The following is a 19978-nucleotide window of genomic DNA, read 5'->3' as shown; positions in this document are numbered from 1 at the left end:
TTCTAAAATGTGCTTAACTTCCCTATTAGATACTTCAACTTGACCACTAGTTTGTGGGTGATATGGTGTTGAGACTTTATGTGTAATGCCATATTGTTTCATCAAATGTTCAAATGGCCTATTACAAAAATGTGTACCGTTATCACTAACTATAGCACGTGGTGAACCAAAACAGGAAAATATATTTTCTTTCAAAAACCGAAGCACAACTTTGTGGTCATTAGTGTGGCATGCAATAGCTTCAACCCATTTAGACACATAATCAACTCCAACAAGAATATAAAGATTACCAAAAGAGTTAGGAAATGGTCCCATAAAATCAATGCCCCAAACATCAAATATGTCAATAATAAGAATAGGATTTAACGGCATCATGTTTCTTTTAGTTAAACTTCCTAACTTTTGGCAACGTTCACAAGCTTTACAATAAACGTATGTATCATGAAAGATAGTAGGCCAATAAAAACCACATTGTAAAACTTTAGCAGCTGTTTTCTTACCACTAAAATGTCCTCCACATGCATGATCATGACAAAAAGATATGATTTTAGATTGGTCACAATTTGGAATGCATCTTCTAATTATTTGATCAGGGCAATATTTAAACAAGTAAGGATCATCCCAAATAAAATTTTTCACCTCAGAATAAAATTTAGATTTATCATGCTTAGACCAATGAGATGGTATTTCTTTAGTGACCAAATAATTAACAATATCAGCATACCAAGGTAATGAAGAAATATACATCAATTGTTCATCAGGAAAAGTTTCAGTGATAGGAGTGGAATCATGTATAGTTTCAACAACTAGTCTAGATAAATGATCAGCAACAACATTTTCAGATCCTTTTTTATCACGTATTTTTAAGTCGAATTCTTGTAAAAGCAGGATCCAACGGATCAAACGAGACTTAGCATCTTTTTTCGATAAGAGATATTTTAATGCAGCATGATCAGAATAGACAATAATTTTAGATCCTAACAAATAAGATCTAAATTTCTCCAATGCAAAAACAACAGCAAGCAATTCTTTTTCGGTTGTGGAATAATTTAATTGAGCATCATTTAAAGTTTTGCTAGCATAGTAAATTACATGAGGTATTTTTTCAAGTCTTTGTCCTAAGACAGCACCTATAGCATAATCAGAAGCATCACATATTATTTCAAAAGGTATTTTCCAATCAGGAGGTCGAATAATGGGTGCAGTAGTCAACAAATGTTTTAATTTTTCAAAGGCAACATGGCAATTATTATCAAAGACGAAAACATTTTCTTTTCCAAGTAAATGGCATAAAGGCCGAGAAATTTTGCTAAAGTCTTTTATAAATCTTCTATAAAAACCGGCATGGCCTAAGAATGATCTAATTTCTTTCACAGTTTTAGGTGGGGGAAGTTTTGAAATAAGATCAACTTTAGCTTTATCAACTTCTATTCCATCAGATGAGATTACATGACCTAAAACAATTCCTTTTTTAACCATAAAATGACATTTTTCCCAGTTAAGCACAAGGTTTTTCTCTTTGCAACGAATTAAAACAAGTGAAAGATGGTGCAAACATTCATCAAAAGAGGAACCGAACACAGAAAAATCATCCATAAATACTTCAAGAAATCTTTCAACCATGTCAGAAAAAATCGAAATCATACATCTTTGAAAAGTCGCGGGTGCATTACATAATCCAAAAGGCATGCGACGATAGGCAAAAGTCCCAAAAGGGCATGTAAATGTAGTCTTTTCTTGATCTTCTGGGGCAATGGGGATTTGGTTATATCCCGAATACCCATCAAGAAAACAATAATATGCATGGCCAGCTAATCGTTCAAGCATTTGATCAATAAAAGGTAATGGAAAATGATCTTTTCTAGTAACATTATTCAACTTTCTATAATCTATGCACACTCTCCACCCCGTTTGTACTCTAGTAGGGATTAATTCATTTTTCTCATTTTCAACAACTGTGATCCCAGACTTCTTAGGCACAACTTGAACTGGACTAACCCATTGACTATCAGAAATAGGGTAAATGATACCTACGTCTAACAATTTTATGACCTCTTCTCTAACTACTTCTTTCATATTTGGATTTAGCCTTCTTTGACATTCCCGAGAGGTTTTAGCATTCTCTTCTAGATGGATTCTATGCATACATATGGATGGGCTAATTCCTTTAATGTCTCCAATGGTCCAACCTATGGCTTCTTTATGTTTTCTAAGGACATCTAACAATTTACCTTCTTGTTCTTTATCTAGAGCGGATGCTATGATAACAGGTAAGGTTTCAGACTCTCCTAGAAAAGCATATTTTAAATTTTCTGGCAAAGGTTTAAGGTCTAACTTTGGAGACTCAGAAATTGATTGAACATGACCTAAGGGTGAAAAAGGTTCAACTTTGGTTTCATTTAAGGGTATAGGCTCTACCAAAGAATTCACATCATCATTAGAGTCATCAACATGCAAGTTCATACCAAAGTATTTTTCACAAAAATCAAATAAGTCATTTCCATCATTTTCACAAATACTATCTATCATGTTAACTTCATGCACTTCTTCACACTCAACAGATTTAACCACATTAAAAACATTCAATTCAACAGTCATATTTCCAAAAGATAATTTCAAAACACCATTACGACAATTTATGATTGCATTAGATGTAGCTAAGAATGGTCTACCTAAAATGATAGGAATTTGAGCATGCATATTTTCCACAGGTTGAGTATCAAGAACAATGAAGTCAACAGGAAAATAAAATTTATCAACTTTTATCAAAACATCCTCTATAATGCCTCTAGGAATTTTCACAGAACGATCGGCTAATTGAAGAGTTATAGAGGTAGGTTTTAGCTCACCAAGACCAAGTTGCTTATAAACAGAATAAGGCAATAAATTTACACTAGCACCCAAATCAAGTAAAGCTTTGTTAATAAAATGATCACCAATAATGCATGAAATTGTGGGACACCCAGGATCTTTATATTTAACAAGACTCTTATATTGAATAATGGAACTAGCTTGTTCAGTTAAAAACGCCTTTTTAGGAACATTAGTGTTTCTTTTAATAGTACAAAGATCCTTTAAAAATTTAGAGTAGGCAGGAATTTGTTTAATGGCATCTAAGAAAGGGATATTGATACTAACTTGTTTAAAAACTTCTAAGATGTCATTATATTGGCCGCCTTTTTTAATTGGAAGTAATCTTTGTGGGAATGGGGCTTTTGGAATAAAAGGATGGATTGGAGTTTCTTTGTTTGATGAGTCATTGAGATTAGAACTAGAAGGCTGACTCTTTTCTTTTTCTTTTTCTTTTTCGTTTTCAACCTCGGGTATGTAATCGGGTTTGACAATTTTCTTTCCAGACCTAAGAGTTGAAATTGATTTGACTTCTCCATTATGACTAGACTTTCCTATCTCATATTGACCTTTTGGATTAGGGATAGGTTGACTAGGGAATGTTCCTTTTTCTCTATCAGCTAAAGCAGTGGCGAGTTGTCCTACTTGTGTCTCGAGTTTGGTAATTGATTGAGATTGATTTTGTAGGATTTGTTGGGTGGATTGCATAAATTGTTGTAAAGTATCTTCTAAGGAAGGTTTTCTTTGTTGCGGATATGGTTGATTTTGTGGGGCATGAGCTTGGTTTTGTGTGTTGTATTGGTGCCCTTGATTCATTTGGGGTTGGTTTTGTCTCCATGAAAAGTTTGGATGGTTTCTCCAATTTGGATTGTAGGTGGACGAAAATGGGCTATCATTTGGTTTCCCATAAGAATGAAGAGCATTGGCCTCCTTAGAAAAGGCTTCTTGGTAGGAAGGGCATGATTGGGCATTATGGCAAGGACTAGAACATATAGAACAAACATCTTTTCTAGGTTGAATTGGAGAGTTTATAGTTTGGCTTTTGGCTAAAGCTTCTACTTTTCTCGCTAATTTGTCTAAGGATGTTCTTAAGTCTAATTCTTCTTTTACTTCATACCTTCCTCCTCTTTTTGGTGAATTAGTTGACCTAGACCTAGGATCAAAATAATTCCATTGTTGTGAATTGATAGATAAATCTTCAAGGGCGTCCCACGCCTCTTGTCCTTGAAATTTTAAAAATTTTCCAGTATGCATAGATTGAATCATTTGACGATTAGAGGGAGTCAAACTATCATAAAAATATTTTACAAGTCTCCATTTTTCAAAACCATGATGAGGACATTTTAATAATAAATCTTTAAATCTTTCCCAACATTCATAAAACTCTTCATTATCTTTTTGAAAAAACTCGGAGATTTCTCTCCTTAGACTATCAGTTTTAGACATAGGAAAAAATTTCAGTAAGAATTTATTATAAAGTTGATCCCAGGTAGTTATAGACCCTGTGGGAAGGGAATTTAACCAAGCTTTTGATTTGTCTTTTAATGAAAAAGGGAATAATCTTAGTTTGACCGACTCATCAGAAAAATTTTGAAATTTAAATGTTGAGCAAATTTCTAAGAAATCTTTGACATGCATGTAAGGATCCTCTCTATCTAACCCATAAAAAGAAGGCAACAATTGAATGATTGATGGTTTAAGCTCAAAATGAGTAGCAGAAGTAGTAGGTAAAACAATGCATGACGGAGCATTAGATGAAATAGGTGCAAAATATTCAAGCAAAGTTTTTTCAGGCACAACATTTTCATCAACAATATTAGCAATGGGTTCCATGATGCTCAAATTTTTACTAACACTTTCAATTTCAAACAAAGATAAACGTCTTTTTACTAATCGTTTTTTAGAGTTACGTTCCCAATGATGCATACAATTTTCACAAACAAGGCAACAATGATAATCTCAAACAAGCAATTTTCTGATGTGGAAGATCAGTTAAAACCGCAACCACAGAGCATACTTAGAATTTTTAGAGATTTCACAACAATAATTCTTATGGTTTACTTGTCCCCAGGCCTATTTGATTCCACTTACTCGCGCACTACTAACAACTCCCCGAGGTTAATTAGTAGAGGCGGATTGAGAATTTTGTTCAAATTTCCTTTAAGCAAAAATTGCTTATGGTGAAAGGACAAGATTTATGTTTTTTTTTTTTTTTTCAAGTATTTTTCACAATATTACACTAAAATATTAAAGAAGACAAAGGAAAATAAGGCAAAAATTAAATAAGACTAAAATTTAGGCAAGAGTAGGGAGGCATAACATGCCATCAACCATAACAAAATTAAGGTAAAAACTAGGAGGCACAAGTGCCATCAACTTAAACATAAGATAGAGGACTAGGAGGCAAAAATTGCCATCAACTAGCTAGGAGGAAAAATTGCCATCAACTAGTAATTTGCGGAATTTAAATAAAATAAAAATATAACAAAATAAATAAAGAAAATTACACAAAGGTTAGGAGGCACAAGTGCCGTCAACTAACAAAGATATAAAAGAAATAAAATTACAACAAAATTAGGAGGCACAAGTGCCATCGACTATAAAAATTTAAAAGAATAGATAGGAGGCACAAGTGCCGTCACTAAAAAAAAACAATAAATATAGAAATATAAGTATATTTTTTTTTTATGGGTGGTTGAACCGTCCCAAATTTTCTTTTTATCTTTTTTTTTTAGTTTTTATAGATATATATTTTTTTTTAGTTTTAAGTGCAAAAATTAAAATAACTAGCAGAAGAATTTACTAACCTTGAGATAATTTTCATTTCTTTTCTCTTGCAACTCCCCGGCAACGGCGCCAAAAACTTGATGGACCCAAAACGGGTATGTTTAAAAATTTATATATCGCAAGCGCACGAATCGTCCATATAGAATAGTGATCGTGTAAGCAAGGATGTCGAACCCAATGGAGTTGTGTCTAAAATCGAAAATGAAACTATTTTAAATCAAAAATAATAAATTCTAACCTAGCTCCAAAGATTGATGAGTTTTAATATTATGAACATAAAATAAAAGATTGAAAAATAAAGCTATTTAAGAGAATAAAAATAAAGCAATAATGAGTTGAAAATAAGTGTTAAAAGAAAAGATTATTAAGATACTAGAATCCACAAAATGTAAGTTTAATAATATTTATTAGTATATTGATTCCCAAGTGTTAGTGATAGTTAAAATAATTTAAACTATCCTTTTTCAAAAAGATTTATAATTTCAAACACAAATTTCTTATAAAAAGATAGGATTTTTCTTCACTTTTCAAAATTATAATTTCAAAGCATTTAGTGTAAATCAATCTAATGAAATAACAAATAAATCAATGAATATTATTTATAAGGCAAAACATAATATTTTTGTTCTAAGCATGGATGTGTACAATTTAATGACACATCTTACACAAAGAATATTATGTTTATGCACTAATGAAGAACAAAGTGTAAATATGTTCTAACAATCTAAAATACAAGATATTTAAGATGAAAGAAATATATGTAGAAGAAAAATCCATAAACTTTGTTGTATTACAAGGGAAATCAACATACAACATAAATATTACCTAGTTACAAGTTGCTTCATCATGATCTTAATAATCTTATGAAAAAGATTAGAAGCACATAACTAGAGTAGAAATTACAAAATAAATGGCATACATACTTGCAAAATGCTCTTGAAAAACCCAAATGGAAGAGAGAATGGTAGAGAGAAAATGGGAGAAAAAGATGGTAACCAAAAACATTAAGCACCCCCTAAATGGTCTTGAAATACCATATTTATAGCCAAAATGAGATTGTTAAAATAATCAATTTAAATTAATTAAATTGATTAAATTAATTAAGTAAAATAAATATAGTATGTAGAGGTAAAATATAGGGTGTAATGATGATGTTGTGGTGAAAATGTGTAGACAAAATGGTAAAAAGTTGGCAATTTTGTCATAGGGGACATTGTGGGCTCAAGATAAATGCAGGTGGCTAGACAGGCGGCTGGTCTGTGATTGGGCCGAATGGGCCTGGCAGATGGCCTTTGGGGTGATGCGTTGATGAAGCTGCAGCTGGGCGTGAAGGGAGGCTTGGGCTGAATTGATGAGGTTGACTTGGAATGAAGGCTGGAACATGTGAAGGCTGAAGGAGTTGGAAAGGTCACGTGGGAAGCTGGGGCATTTATGCTTGGCATGGGAGTGTGTTGGCTGAAGTGATGATGGCTGAATGGTAAAGAGCTTGAGGGAGAGAAGCTGATGGAGGTGGCAGTGGGCCTGGACTGGGCCTTGGGCAGGCGGCCCAAGGGGGCTGAAATGCCATAATTCAGCAATTCTTTGACTTTTGCCACTTTTATCTCTTTTCTTTACTCTTCTTTTTCAAGCATAAAAATTGCAAAGTACAACCTACAAAATAAGTAAATATTAAATTAGAATCAAATATTTTCAATTATAAAATAACTCATATTAATTCCATGAAAATACTAATTGAAATTTAATTTACTTTGGCAATTAAGTTCAATAAAATCAATTTTTTAACTTATAATCTAACAAAACAAATTTTAAATAATTTAAACTACAACATATTATAATAAAATATATATAAAAACATATAAAAATCTAGAAAACTACAATAAGACTAATAAATTAAAAATTACATAAAAACTTTAATAAGTTAATTAAAAACTCAAGAACTAAGCAACAATTAGCATATAAAATATGGTAAAATAACTCTATTTTGTAGAGTTATCAGGTAGCTTCCAATGAACCAGACGATGCCCCTTTACTGGCATCCGAACTAGTGTTGCATGTGTCAGAAAACAAACTGAGGGAAATTGTGAATCACTATCGCGTCCCTCCGGATTACGCTTTATACATTCCTCAGGAGACATGCCGGGCTGACTGCCCTAGGACCGACTTTGTGGCCCTCAGTGAGCACATCCTAAAAGTGGGTGGTACCATCCCGTTACACCCGTTCTTTGTTGCGGTCCTCAACTACTTTGACCTTGCCCCGCTTCAGCTGGCACCCAATGGCTGGCTGACTATGAGCTGCCTTTTTGTTGCATTTATGAAACTGTTTAAACGCGCTCCTACGGCGACAGAGGTGCATTTCCTCTACAACCTCATGTATACTCCCAAGTCAAAGGGCTTTTATTATTTACAAAAAGCCAACAGCGACGCCTCTTTGATAGAGGGCTCGGTGTCCAACCCGGGGTCCTGGAATTAGGACTTTTTCTTCGTACAAGGTCCCCTCTCTGTCCGCGAGCATTTCCGAGCCACTCCCAGTAAGTACCCTAAGCATCACTTTCTCTCTTTTCCTTTTTTGCAACTTATTGTTTCGCGATGACCATGACGTGTATTATGCAGAGCAATTTTCCGAACCCACAGTTGTCGGGTCGGAAGCGAAGGATATGAGGAAGTTCCTCAGCGCTGACCCTGCTATGAAAAAGGCGGTGCATCTATTCACCATGAGGAATCTGAACCTCCATAAATTGTCCCCTGTCTCGGACCCCAAGTTTATGTGGACCATCTCTAGGTCCAAGAAGATGAAGGGGGTATCGGCCGAGCCTTGCCCAGACGACGATGAGGCTGAGGAAGAGCCGGAGGAAGCCCCCCTTGCACGCGGGGGACCTCACTAGCTGCCTTCATCTCCTGGGGGATGCCCTCCATGTGCCTCTTATGATCCGGACATTGCCCCTCATTCTCAAGACCAGCAGGCCGTTCCGAGGTGTTTTATTTGCCCCGACTCTGAGGGCTATGATGCTTTCACTCAAGCTCCCCTCGACCCTGGTCCATCGGGGGCTTACTTCGCCGATCTTCCAGAACCCCCCTCTGATCCACCAGAGCCTCACTTTTCCACTTTTTTTGCGCCCCCTCCCGTCTCAGTGAGCGGGTCGTCTGTCCTTATCTAGCCAGGTGACCCTGCCCTGGATGGGGCGCCCTGGGTGAATCGTATGTCGACCACCTACGGGCGGCAGTTCACCCAACTCGCCTTGGACCTCCCTGAACCTGACTGGAGCAGTCTTGGGAGTTGTGCTCTGTCAGACCTTGGAGAAACCTTAAGGCGCACCACTGCTTGGGTTAGTTCATGCATCTTGTGTCGGTCCTATTATATATAGATGTGCATACACATTTTTTTTTTGTTACTTATCATTTCTGTTGTTAACTTTCTTGTGCATGCCTATATTGTGGCTCAGCGGTTTGCCAACTCGACCAACATTCTCTCCTCGACAAGTGCTGAGAGGGACAGTCTCACGGCCCGGGTCAGGGAGCTCGAGAAGGAACTTGAGAACCCCCAAACTGAACTAAAAAGGGTTCGGACCAAACTTGCTGCCTCATCAGAAAGGAAGCTGAAGGTGGTTGCCAAAGCCACGAAGCTGCGGGGCCAAGTTACCAGCCTGAGGAGCGAACTCTGGGGGACCAAAGCTATCGTGGCGGCGTCACAAGAGAGAGTTACTTATTTAGAGGCTGAAGTCAAGGCTACCAGGGCCGAACTCCAGGCTGCAAGGGCCGAACTCCAGGTTATCAGGGCCGAACTTCAGGCTGCTAGGGCCAATGTCGCCTCGTTGCATGAGAGAAATGCTTCCTTGGAGGTGGAGAAGACTGCCATTGAGTACGGGTCCAAAGATCGCGCCCTTTACAGCGTGTGGAGGCAGGATCCCAATTTTGATATTTCTTCTTTCGGTGAGCACGCCGTTGCTCGAGCGGCTGTGTGGAGCTCCCGTGGCAGGAGGCCCTGAAGTTGTTATTTCATAACTTTTGTCAGCTAGCCCGCTATGGGTGTACGCTCTTTTTTGAGACTTTGTAATATCATTATCATTACTATTTTTCTTTTGTAAATCTTGTCATGTCCTCAAGACTCCCTTTTTTAATGTATATATACATGTGTGGTTATTTATCTCTTATTCCACTGCATTTGAGGCCCTTTTGAGCCTGTATGATGGGATTTGGCGGGTTCCCCTCTTTTATTTACCAGGCTGGAGGTCCTTCGGAGCCCATGTGAAAGGGTTCAATGGGATCTCTTTTGGTGCCTCTTGATTACTTTTATAAGGATATTTTGACCCCTTGGGTCCTAGCTATCCTTTTATATATTCTTGCACGCGCTTATTATTTTTTGCGAGAAGCGTCCTTCTCGTCGTTATTCATAGTACTATTTTTGCAAGGGTATCTTTTAGGACCCTTTTTGGCTAGATGGCTTGGTGGCCGCTCTAGACTTATTATTGTTGTTACTATACTTTTTTTTTTGTAAGTCCCTTTGGCCTCCTTGATGTTCACAAGGGTAGCTAATCCTTGTGAACCCAAGGGATGCCTTGCAAGGTCCTCTCCCTGTTTTCTATTTATAAGGACTTCGCCTAAGGCCCCGATATAAGGGGTCCTTCTGGGATCCCCCATTAAAGGGTCCTTTTTAGGGTCATGGTCCCTTTTCGGTCCTCCTGATGGAGGGTCCTTTTTAGGATCCTCCTGGTTGTTGTATGCTTTATCTTCACGGGCCACTATTGCCCCCCAAGTGTCTGGTGAAGTTTACTTCGGCAGGCACTTTGATTGATGCCCATATAAAGTAGAAAAAATAGTGTGCGAGGATGTAACCAGTTTCATTCATAGACTTCAGGTTACAACGATACATATAAGACTTTCATAAAAAAAAAAAAAAAACTTACACCTACTTGGGAGGTTATCTAAGTAACCTCTTTGATTTTTGTCTACCGTACTAAGATAACATGCAACACTTTGAAAGCCTATCCTTCTAGCATTGGGTGTGGGCGCCTTACTGGTAGTACTTCCTAAGGTGCTCCGCATTCCATGCTCGAGGTATGATGGTGTCGTCCATGCGCGCCAGCTTATAAGTGTTTGGGGGTATGCACTGAGCGACTTGGTAGGGCCCCTCCCAGTTCGCCCCTAGCACCCCCGCCCCTGGGTCTCGCGTGTTGGGGAGTACCTTCCTTAGCACCAGGTCGCCAACTCTGAAAGTTCTCTCTTGCACCCTTGAGTTATAATACCTTGTTGCGCGCTGCTGGTATACCGCCACTCTCATTTGTGCTTTTTCCCTTTTCTCTTCTAGCATGTCCAAGCTCTCAGCTAGAGCTACGCAGTTGGCCTCGTCCCCATACGCCTGTACCCTGAAGGAACTCACCTGCATCTCAACTGGGAGGATGGCCTCGCACCCATATGCTAAGGAGAATGGGGACTCTCCAGTGGTCGTGCACGGGGTGGTTCTGTAGGCCCATAGCACATTTGGCAGCTCCTCCACCCAGGCTCCTTTCATCTTTTCTAGCTTGGTTTTCAAGTTCTTTTTAAGAACTCTGTTAATGGCCTCCACTTTCCCATTGGCCTGTGGGTGCACTACTACTGAGAAGCTTCTCTTTATCCCTCTTCCCCTACAATATTCCTCAAAGGCTCCCCCCTCAAACTGGGTGTCGTTGTCGGAGATAATTTTGTAGGGCACTCCATATCTATAGACAATGAATTTGTTGACGAATGAGGTGATATGCTTGGCTGTTATCTTCACGAGGGGTTCCGCTTCAACCCACTTAGTGAAGTAGTCCATAGCTACCACTGCGTACTTCGCCCCTCCCCTACCCGCGGGAAGGGCGCCGATTAAGTCTATCCCCCAGATAGCGAAGGGCCAGGGACTGGTCATGCTAGTTAACTCATTTGGGGGTCTCCAAGTGTAGTTTGCGTGTTTCTGGCATTTGTCACATTTCTTGGCAAAGTCGTTTGCATCTTTCTCCATGGAGGGCCAGTAGTACCCTTGTCTTATGGCCTTCCTGGCCGTTGAGGGCCTGCTCTCATGGTTACCACACTCACCCTCATGTATCTCATGCAGTACTTTTAGCACCTCCTCCTTCTCCACACATCGCAGAAGTGGCATCGAGAACCCTCTCTTGTATGAAACCCCGTCTACCATGGTGTACCTAGATGCCTTATACACCAACCTTTGGGCCTCTTTCTTGTCCACAGGCAAGGTTCCTTCCTCCAGGTATCTCTTAATCGGCTCAGCCCATGACTCCTTTGGAACACTAACCATATGTATGTCCGCGCTTACGATGCTGGGTCTGGGTAAGTACTCCACGGGTATCGACTCCAAGATATCCCCATCCTTAGTGGAAGCCAGTTTTACGAGTGCATCGGCATGGGAATTCCTTTCTCTTGGGATCTGCTCTATGTTGTATGCTACCAATCGTCCCAAATAGCCTTTCACTCTTTCCAAGTATGTTGCCATCTTGGTACCCCTCGCCTGATATTCCCCTTTCACCTGGTACACCACCAATTGTGAGTCGCTAAAAATACGAAGGCGTGTCACTTTTAGCTGCTGGGCTAAATGCAAGCCCGCCAGGAGCGCCTCGTACTCCGCCTCGTTGTTGGAGGCCTCAAACCCAAACCGGATTGCATAGTACATCTTGTGTCCTTCGGGTCCCATCATCATGATACCTGCCCCAGACCCTCCTTCATTGGACGCCCCGTCCACATGCAGACTCCATTCCTCCAGACCCCCTCGTTCTTCCTTTATGACAGACTGCTCTCCTTCTTCATCTCTTCCTCCATTCGGCTGACTGGTGAACTCCACTATGAAGTCTGCCAGCACCTGTCCATTGATGGAAGCTCTTGGGGTATACACGATATCGAATTGGCTCAACTCAATCGACCATTTCATCAGCCTCCCTGAGGTCTCAGGTTTATACAAGACCTTCCTCAAAGGACTATCCGTGAGAACTTCGATTGCATGTGCATGGAAGTAGGGTCTCAACTTCCTCGAGGCCACAACTAATGCATAGGCCAACTTTTCAATCTCTAGGTACCGGTTCTCTGCATCCACCAAACTCTTGCTGTTATAGTACACGAGTTGCTGCTGTTTCTTCTCCCCTATAACCAAGGCCGCGTTTATGGAATGTTCAGACACTGCCAAGTATAAGTATAGCTTCTCACCTTTCTCAGGTTTTGCCAACAGGGGTGGCTTCCCCAAGTGGTCCTTCAGCTTAATAAATGCCTCTTCACATTCCTCATCCCAAGCGAACTTTTTGCTCCCTTTTAGGATGTTAAAGAAAGGGAGGCACTTTTCGGTTGACCTCGAAATAAATCTATTAAGGGCCGCAACTCTTCCCGTTAGGCATTGCACTTCCTTCTTGCTCTTAGATGGGCTCATTTCTATCAGGGCCTTGATCTTATCAGGATTGGCCTCGATGCCTCTGGAGTTGACCATGAAACCCAAGAATTTTCCTGAGGATACACCGAAGGTCCACTTGACGGGATTCAACTTCATTCGATACTTCCTGAGTGTGTCAAACATCTCACCAAGGTCATCGTTGAGCTCTGTAGCATTCTTGGTTTTTACTAACATATCATCAACATATACCTCCATGTTCCTCCCTATCTAGTTGGCAAACATCTTATTGACCAACCTTTGATAGGTGGCACCCGCGTTCTTCAACCCGAAGGGCATCACCTTATAACAGTAAAGTCCTTTATCCGTTATGAACGACATATGCTCTTCATCCGCTGGGTTCATAGGAATCTGGTTGTATCCCGAGTAGGCGTCCATGAAGCTCAGTAATTCATGCCCCGCTGTCGTATCTACTAACTGATCTATCCTCGGGAGCGGGAAGCTGTCCTTAGGACAAGCTTTATTCAGGTTTGAGAAGTCGACGCAGGTCCTCCATTTCCCATTCGGTTTTGGGACTAGTACTGGATTTGACACCCATACAGGGTAAAATGACTCACGGATAAACCCATTGGTCTTCAGCTTGTCGACCTCCTCCTTTAAGGCTGCGTACCTTTCTGGGTCTAGCGCCCACCTCTTCTGCCTAACGGGCCTCGCTTCAGGGGAGATATTCAAATGGTGGCACATAACACTAAGATCTATACCCACCATATCTTCGTGACTCCATGCGAATACATCAAGATTATCCTTCAAAAACCTTATCAACTCCTCCTTCACGTCACTTTGCAGGCTTCTTCCTACCTTCAGTTTTCTCAACGCTTCTTCCACTACTATAACCTCCTCTACTTCCTCCACTGGTTCTGCTCTTGACTCCTCCACGACTCGAGGTTCTAGCTCCTTCGGGCTCCCCGCGCACACACGTAGCGCCTCATGTATCACCATGGCCATTGGTTCTCGCGGTTTCACAGGTGCATGAAGTGAGGTGTTGTAGCACTCCCTTGCTTCTCTCTGTTCTCCTTTCATACTAGCGACCCCTCCTGGAGTTGGGAACTTGACGACCAGGTGATATATGGAAGTTATGGCTTTCAATTCTCTTAGGGATGGTCTCCCCAATACCGCATTGAAAGCTGACGCACAATCTACTACGACAAAGTTAGCCGTGACTGTAGTCTGCCGGGGTTGCTCCCCCATGGTGAGTGCCAATTCGATCATCCCTAGGGGTTGCACTGAGTTCCCCATGAATCCATACAGGGAAGATTGGCAGGGTTTTAGGTGATGAATGCCCAGTCCCATCTTTTCCAAGGCAGGGCGATACAGGATGTCCACCGCGCTCCCATTGTCCACCAGGACCCGATGCACACGCATATTTGCCAACTGAACTGTCAACACCAGTGGATCGTTATGGGGAAAATGTACCCCCCGTGCATCCTCCTCAGTGAATGTGATCGAGTCGTTTTCCCCCTTGAAGCTTTTCGGGGGTCGTTGTTCCAAACTCATGACACAGGGTGGCGGACTTTGCCTGGCTTCTCTTGCATACCTATCTTGTCCCTTCCGAGAATCTCCCCCAAACCCTGGACCTCTGAAAATGGTTCGGACTTCTCTCTATATTTCTGGGGCTCGCCCTTGCGTCTGGGGTATCGCAGGCTCGTCCTCCGGCTTTGGCCTTTCTCTCCTGAATAACGGCCTAGATGCCCCTTGCGGATGAGCTCCTCAATTTCCTCCTTCAAATGGATACACTCCACTGTGGCGTGACCGATATCCTTGTGGTACTGACAGTATCTACTAGGATCCCTTTTGGACCAGTCCTTTCTCATTGGTAAGGGCTTCTTGAAGGGAACTCGATCTTCATTGGTGAGGTAAATATGCTCCCTGGTATCTGTAAGGTTCATATAGTAAGTGTAAGCTGCTTGCCTATGATCACTCCCCCGTTTGGTCTTTCTCTGTTGATCATCCCTCGACCCATCATACGCCCTTTTCTTCTTTGCTACATTCGACCCATCGTTAGCTGAGGGCTTCGCGTTGGACTCCTCCTTTCCTGCCTTTAGGTTTGCGTGGCCATCCTCTACACGAATGTACTCATGCGCCCTCTCGTAGAAGTCATCTAAGTCAGTGACTTCCCTCTTCAGCATGTTGTCCCACAATTTGCTTCCTGGGCGCACTCCGACTGTAATGGCCATTTTTAACTCTCGGCGGGTCAGGCTCCCCACTTTTGCGGCCTCCATGTTGAACCTGTGAATGTAGCTCTTCAGGCTCTCCTTTTCTCCTTGCTTCACGTTGGCCAGGCTGGTGCCTGGCATCGTGTAGTCCCGCACTGCGTGGTGCTGTTGGAGGAATTCATCAGAAAACTTCTACCAGGACCTAATGGACCCCGGCCTTAATCTTTTGAACCATTTGTATGCGGGTCCTTTCAATGTGACAGCGAAGCAGTGGCATCTGGCTCCGCTACCAATTCCCCTCAGTTTCATCAGGTCGTTAAATGCGTCCAGATGGTACTTTGGATCTGTGCTTCCTTCGTAGGGGGTCATATTGGGTTCCTTAAAGTTGGCAGGGAGTCGGATGGCCTGGATCTCCCTCACGAAGGGTGACTCATGGTCAAACTCTTCCTCAAAATCCTGACCGCCAGAGGCGGTGATGATCTTGCTTCGCATGCTCCTCATTTCTGTGTCCAAGTCCTGCCTCCTCTTGCTTAGGGAGTCCCTTAAAGTGGACGGGTTAAGATCCGCCTTTCCTTTACCCTCTCGAGGCGTCATAGGGGGCGTGGTCCCTTTACCCGCCCTCTTTTTGTTGAGCTCCTCCCGTAAATCTGAGGATGCTCTCTTAGAGGTGACCTCATCCTCGTTGCGAGGGGCAGCGTTGGTCATCGGCTCTAGTTTCTGGGCCTGCTTCGGTGGTTCAGGATGTTCGCATTGCTTTGCTCGGGGGGTGTTACTGGTAGAGAGTCGAGTCCTCCCATCATCTACCAGTACGGTGGTCTCTACCCCCTCCCGGCCTTTCTCTTTTCTCTTGGGCAAGGTCACGCTCGACTTACCCTGCAATAGGCCATTCAGCACCTCTTGCATGTTCTCTAGGGTGGTCTCCAACCTTTGGTTCTTACTGTGGAGCTCACGTATTTCTTCTTCATAGAATCGAGATTTCGAACTCGAGCTCACGGAATGGACCTGGGGATGCTTATCATGCCTACGCGTTGAGGGGCCTGGGTCCTGCCAGCTGGAGTTCGGTACTTGTGGTGATTTAGGGAGCGAGAACTCATTAGCATTTCCCAGTGGTGCTCTTGGAGGACTCTCTCCAGGCGGGACAGCAGGTGACGAGGCCTCTCTATCACCCTCGTGAACCTCAGGGTCCCTTGGGGGCTCCACGTCTCTGGGTGGAGGAGGATCCTTCATGGAGGCCTTCAGCTGGACTCTGTTAAGGTGGATCTCCACCTCTCGTGGCTCCCTAAGTCGCTTTGAACGCCTTGGCATTTCCTTTTGCCGGAAGTAATGGTAGAACAGTAACTTGGTACTTAGTTTCCCATAGACGACGCCAAACTATTGACGGTGAGAACTTGTCAACTAAGTTAAGTCAGAAAAATTGCAGTAAAGATTATCAAAAGAAAAGCTTAAGGAATCTAAGTATCAACTCCAAGAACAATTGCAGAAGAACAATGGTGAAATTAGTTTTCATTCACTATGGTGCACTTGCTATAGTAAATTGTCCAACCCCCCTTCAGGTGGAGTTAGAGTTCATTTTATAGTAGGCTCTAATGGCCCTGGGTACATGGTGGTCCAGGGGACCAGATGTTACACGAGTACACTAACAGGAGAGTGGTTCCAGGGGTAGTGGTGTCGGCTCTGGTACATGGTCAGAGTTCGTGGGAGCACCTCAGCTTTTGTACCCGGTCATGACTCCACTACTTGCCTTGTACGGGTGTCAGAGACGTGGTGGTGGCGTTGCCATTCCTCGTACTACTCCCAACCGCCACTATTTGTCGGGTACAGGTGTAAGGCCTGTCTCTTGATCCTTGCAGGCATGTACATACCCCTTCAGAGGTACCCTGTTCATATTCTTTTTGTCTCTTGTGGTCCACCTTGAACCCTGACATCATGCACGCGAGGCCTTTGGACGAGACCCATTAGGGCGAGGCCCTCTTGGGCGAGGCCACTAGGCGTGCGTGGCCCTTGGGCGAGGCCCTTTGGGGTGTGCGGATCTGTTGGTGTCGCGTGGCCAACGAGCGCGGGGAGCACGGGCGTCGCGAGGTCAGCGCGCGAGGAGTAAGGGCGTCGCACGGTCAGCGCGCGCGGGTCTTTGGTGGCATGCGAGGGGCTCTTTGCGGGGTTGCCAGGTGCGAGGCCCCTCACTTGCGAGGCCATCAGGTGCACGCAAGGCGTGGCCTCACTTGGTACGTGGCTGGTGCGAGACAATGGGGGCCCGAGAGCATCGCGGCCCAATCACGTAATTAGGCACTTACGGGACCTTGGCACTTGTTTTGGGTCTCCTACAAGTATGAGATTTTTCGCATCCACACTTTTTATGTGAAAATTACCAAAATATCGTTTAACATTATAATTACATTAAAGACTCAATAATTTTATAAAAATTATCATATGACAACAAAATTTAATAAACAACTTTTCCAAAACCTTGAATAATCAGCAAATGCTCATATAAGAGCAGAAAAAATAGTTTTTAACATTTATAAATTATTTTTCCTCAATTTCCCAAATAATTTAAATAATTCAAAACAATTTTTAAAAACAAAGTTACAAAAAACAGAAAATTTTGAGAACAACAAAAAGTTGTTTTCTATTGTTCTCAAATTTTCTTTCCTAACTTTCTCACTTCTTATTTTTCATCATTTTTTCTTTCAAATTTTATCTCATTATTTATTACAAACTTTTAAAATATTTTTCTCTTTGTAAATATATTTGTTAATTTTTTATTTAAAATTTAAAAAAAACTAAAAAAAATTGTTTTTAGAAAATATTAACCAAACACCTCTTGTTTTTTGAAAACTACAAAAACAGTTATCTGTTCTCATTTCTGAGAACAAAATTTTGAAAACAAAAAATAGAAAACAATGCCAAACAGGTCCAATATTTCTAAAAAGTTGTAGATAATTGAATTAGCTTTCTAATGGTATAAAGATGGTCTAAATCGGAGTCCTACAACTCCAGTTATGTTGATTTTACTACAAGTGAGTTTAGAGTTACGAGATTTAGGAAGTTAGAAGTCAGGATTCTATTTTCTTTTAGCTTTAACTCCTTAGACCAACCTTTGAATGATTTGACCGAGCCCTAAGCCTTTGACTGAAGAATATTCAAATATTTGCAATTAAATTCATTATTTTTATTCAAAGCCAAAAAGAAGATCTTTATTCCTATAACTCTATAAATAGGACTTAGAACCCAGCCCTTCCATTCACTCTTCAGCTGTGATCAGACTCCAAGGTGCTAGTGAGACCTTAAGAGTGATAAACACTTGGGTTGGGAAAAAGCTTTGTCATTCTTAAGCTTTATCAAACATTTGGGACGTGAGGATTAGAGTGTTTCGGCATTGGAGTTAGGCCAATCCATGAGGTCAACTGAGGTACCCTTATTCTTAAGTTCAATTCTGTTTGATTCCTTAGTTTCTTTAGTTTTCATTCAGGTTCTAATTTTTGTTATGGTTTTGTGGTTAGGTTTTTAACTTCTTTGAACTTAAGTTGTCTTTTCGGTAAGTTTCCTCTTGGTGGTTTAGTTCTATTCCTTTCATCTCTTTCCTTTAGAAATACTCCCCATTTTTATTGCTGGTTTTAGGAGTGTTCCAAGTCCCGCATTTGTTCTCAATTATCCCGGTGTTGGTAAGGAAAATTAGATAGTTTAGTATTATGATCTAGTTTATGTAATGTATGATATAGTTTATGTTTGTATGACCTAACATTAAAGGTACAATAAAGGGGTAAGTGTGTCTGGACCTAAGGTGTCCAATGATGTATGACGGACTATGTCCGGTAGGCTCAGTTGCCAAAACTTTATGATGGACCTATGTCCGGTGTATGACGGACCTATGTCCGGTGTATGACAGACTTTTGTCCGGGGCTTAATTTCCACCCCTGTATAAGCACTTATCTTTCTATTATATCTGACTTGTTATTTTTAGTTATGATTATGATATATGACCTATAGTTATGATTTATGACGTATGATTTATGATCTATGACCTATGACTTATGACTTAGAGTATGACCTGTGATCTATGACTTAGATTTATGATTTAGAATTATGACTTAAGATATGATATGATCTAGATGTTTGTGCTTATATGACTTTGGTGAATATATATTATGTTTGATTATATGTGTAACGCCCCAACTCCTGGGACCGTTACGGTGTGCCTTGTAAACAGTGCTAAACTCGCTAATCGAGTCATTTGGCCAAAATCGTGAACTAAGTATGTTTAGCGGTTTAGGGATTAAAAACTTCGGTAGGGATATAACGTTTCACTAGAACGCTTAACATATACATTGGGATCCCGAAAATATAAATTTCAGAGTTTATTACAGAAAATATTTACAACAGGCCGTTCTAAGCGGCAAAACAGGGTTCAACCCTAGTTCCACTTTAAACCTTGGCCGTGGCGGTCGAGCAGCTGCATATGTACACGTCATCACCTAAGCTCTCCAACTCAAGGATGGTCCAGCTTCCTCTTGCCTTTACCTGCACCACATAGCACCCGTGAGCCGAAGGCCAGCAAAAAAACATAACACTTTTCATAAACATTATCAAATGATTATCATTATAATCACACTGAATATAAAGCTTTCAAACCAATGGGTGAACATCACATGATTCTAGCGGGAGAGTGGCTGTTAGGTAAGCCACCAACCTCTAAGCTCTGCTTCTTAGCGGGAGAGTGGCTGCTAAGTAAGCCACTAGCCTCCAGGCTCTATTTTGTAGCAGGAGAGTGGCTGCTAGGTAAGCCACT

The 19978-nt window shown here is 41.4% G+C and overlaps 1 non-coding gene across 1 annotated transcript; it reads left to right on the top strand.

Moving 5' to 3' along the window:
- The first annotated feature begins 4174 nt into the window (after positions 1–4174).
- On the top strand, positions 4175–4281 carry LOC133787287 (small nucleolar RNA R71). The gene has a single exon (XR_009872317.1). It is a non-coding gene; the product is annotated as a small nucleolar RNA R71 (small nucleolar RNA).
- Positions 4282–19978: the final 15697 nt, after the last annotated feature.

The sequence above is a fragment of the Humulus lupulus genome, chromosome 6, assembly GCF_963169125.1.
Source record: "Humulus lupulus chromosome 6, drHumLupu1.1, whole genome shotgun sequence".
NCBI classification, from domain to species: Eukaryota; Viridiplantae; Streptophyta; class Magnoliopsida; order Rosales; family Cannabaceae; genus Humulus; species Humulus lupulus.
The sequence above is the reverse complement of the archived record's forward strand: the minus strand, read 5'-3'. Positions and strand labels throughout refer to the sequence as shown.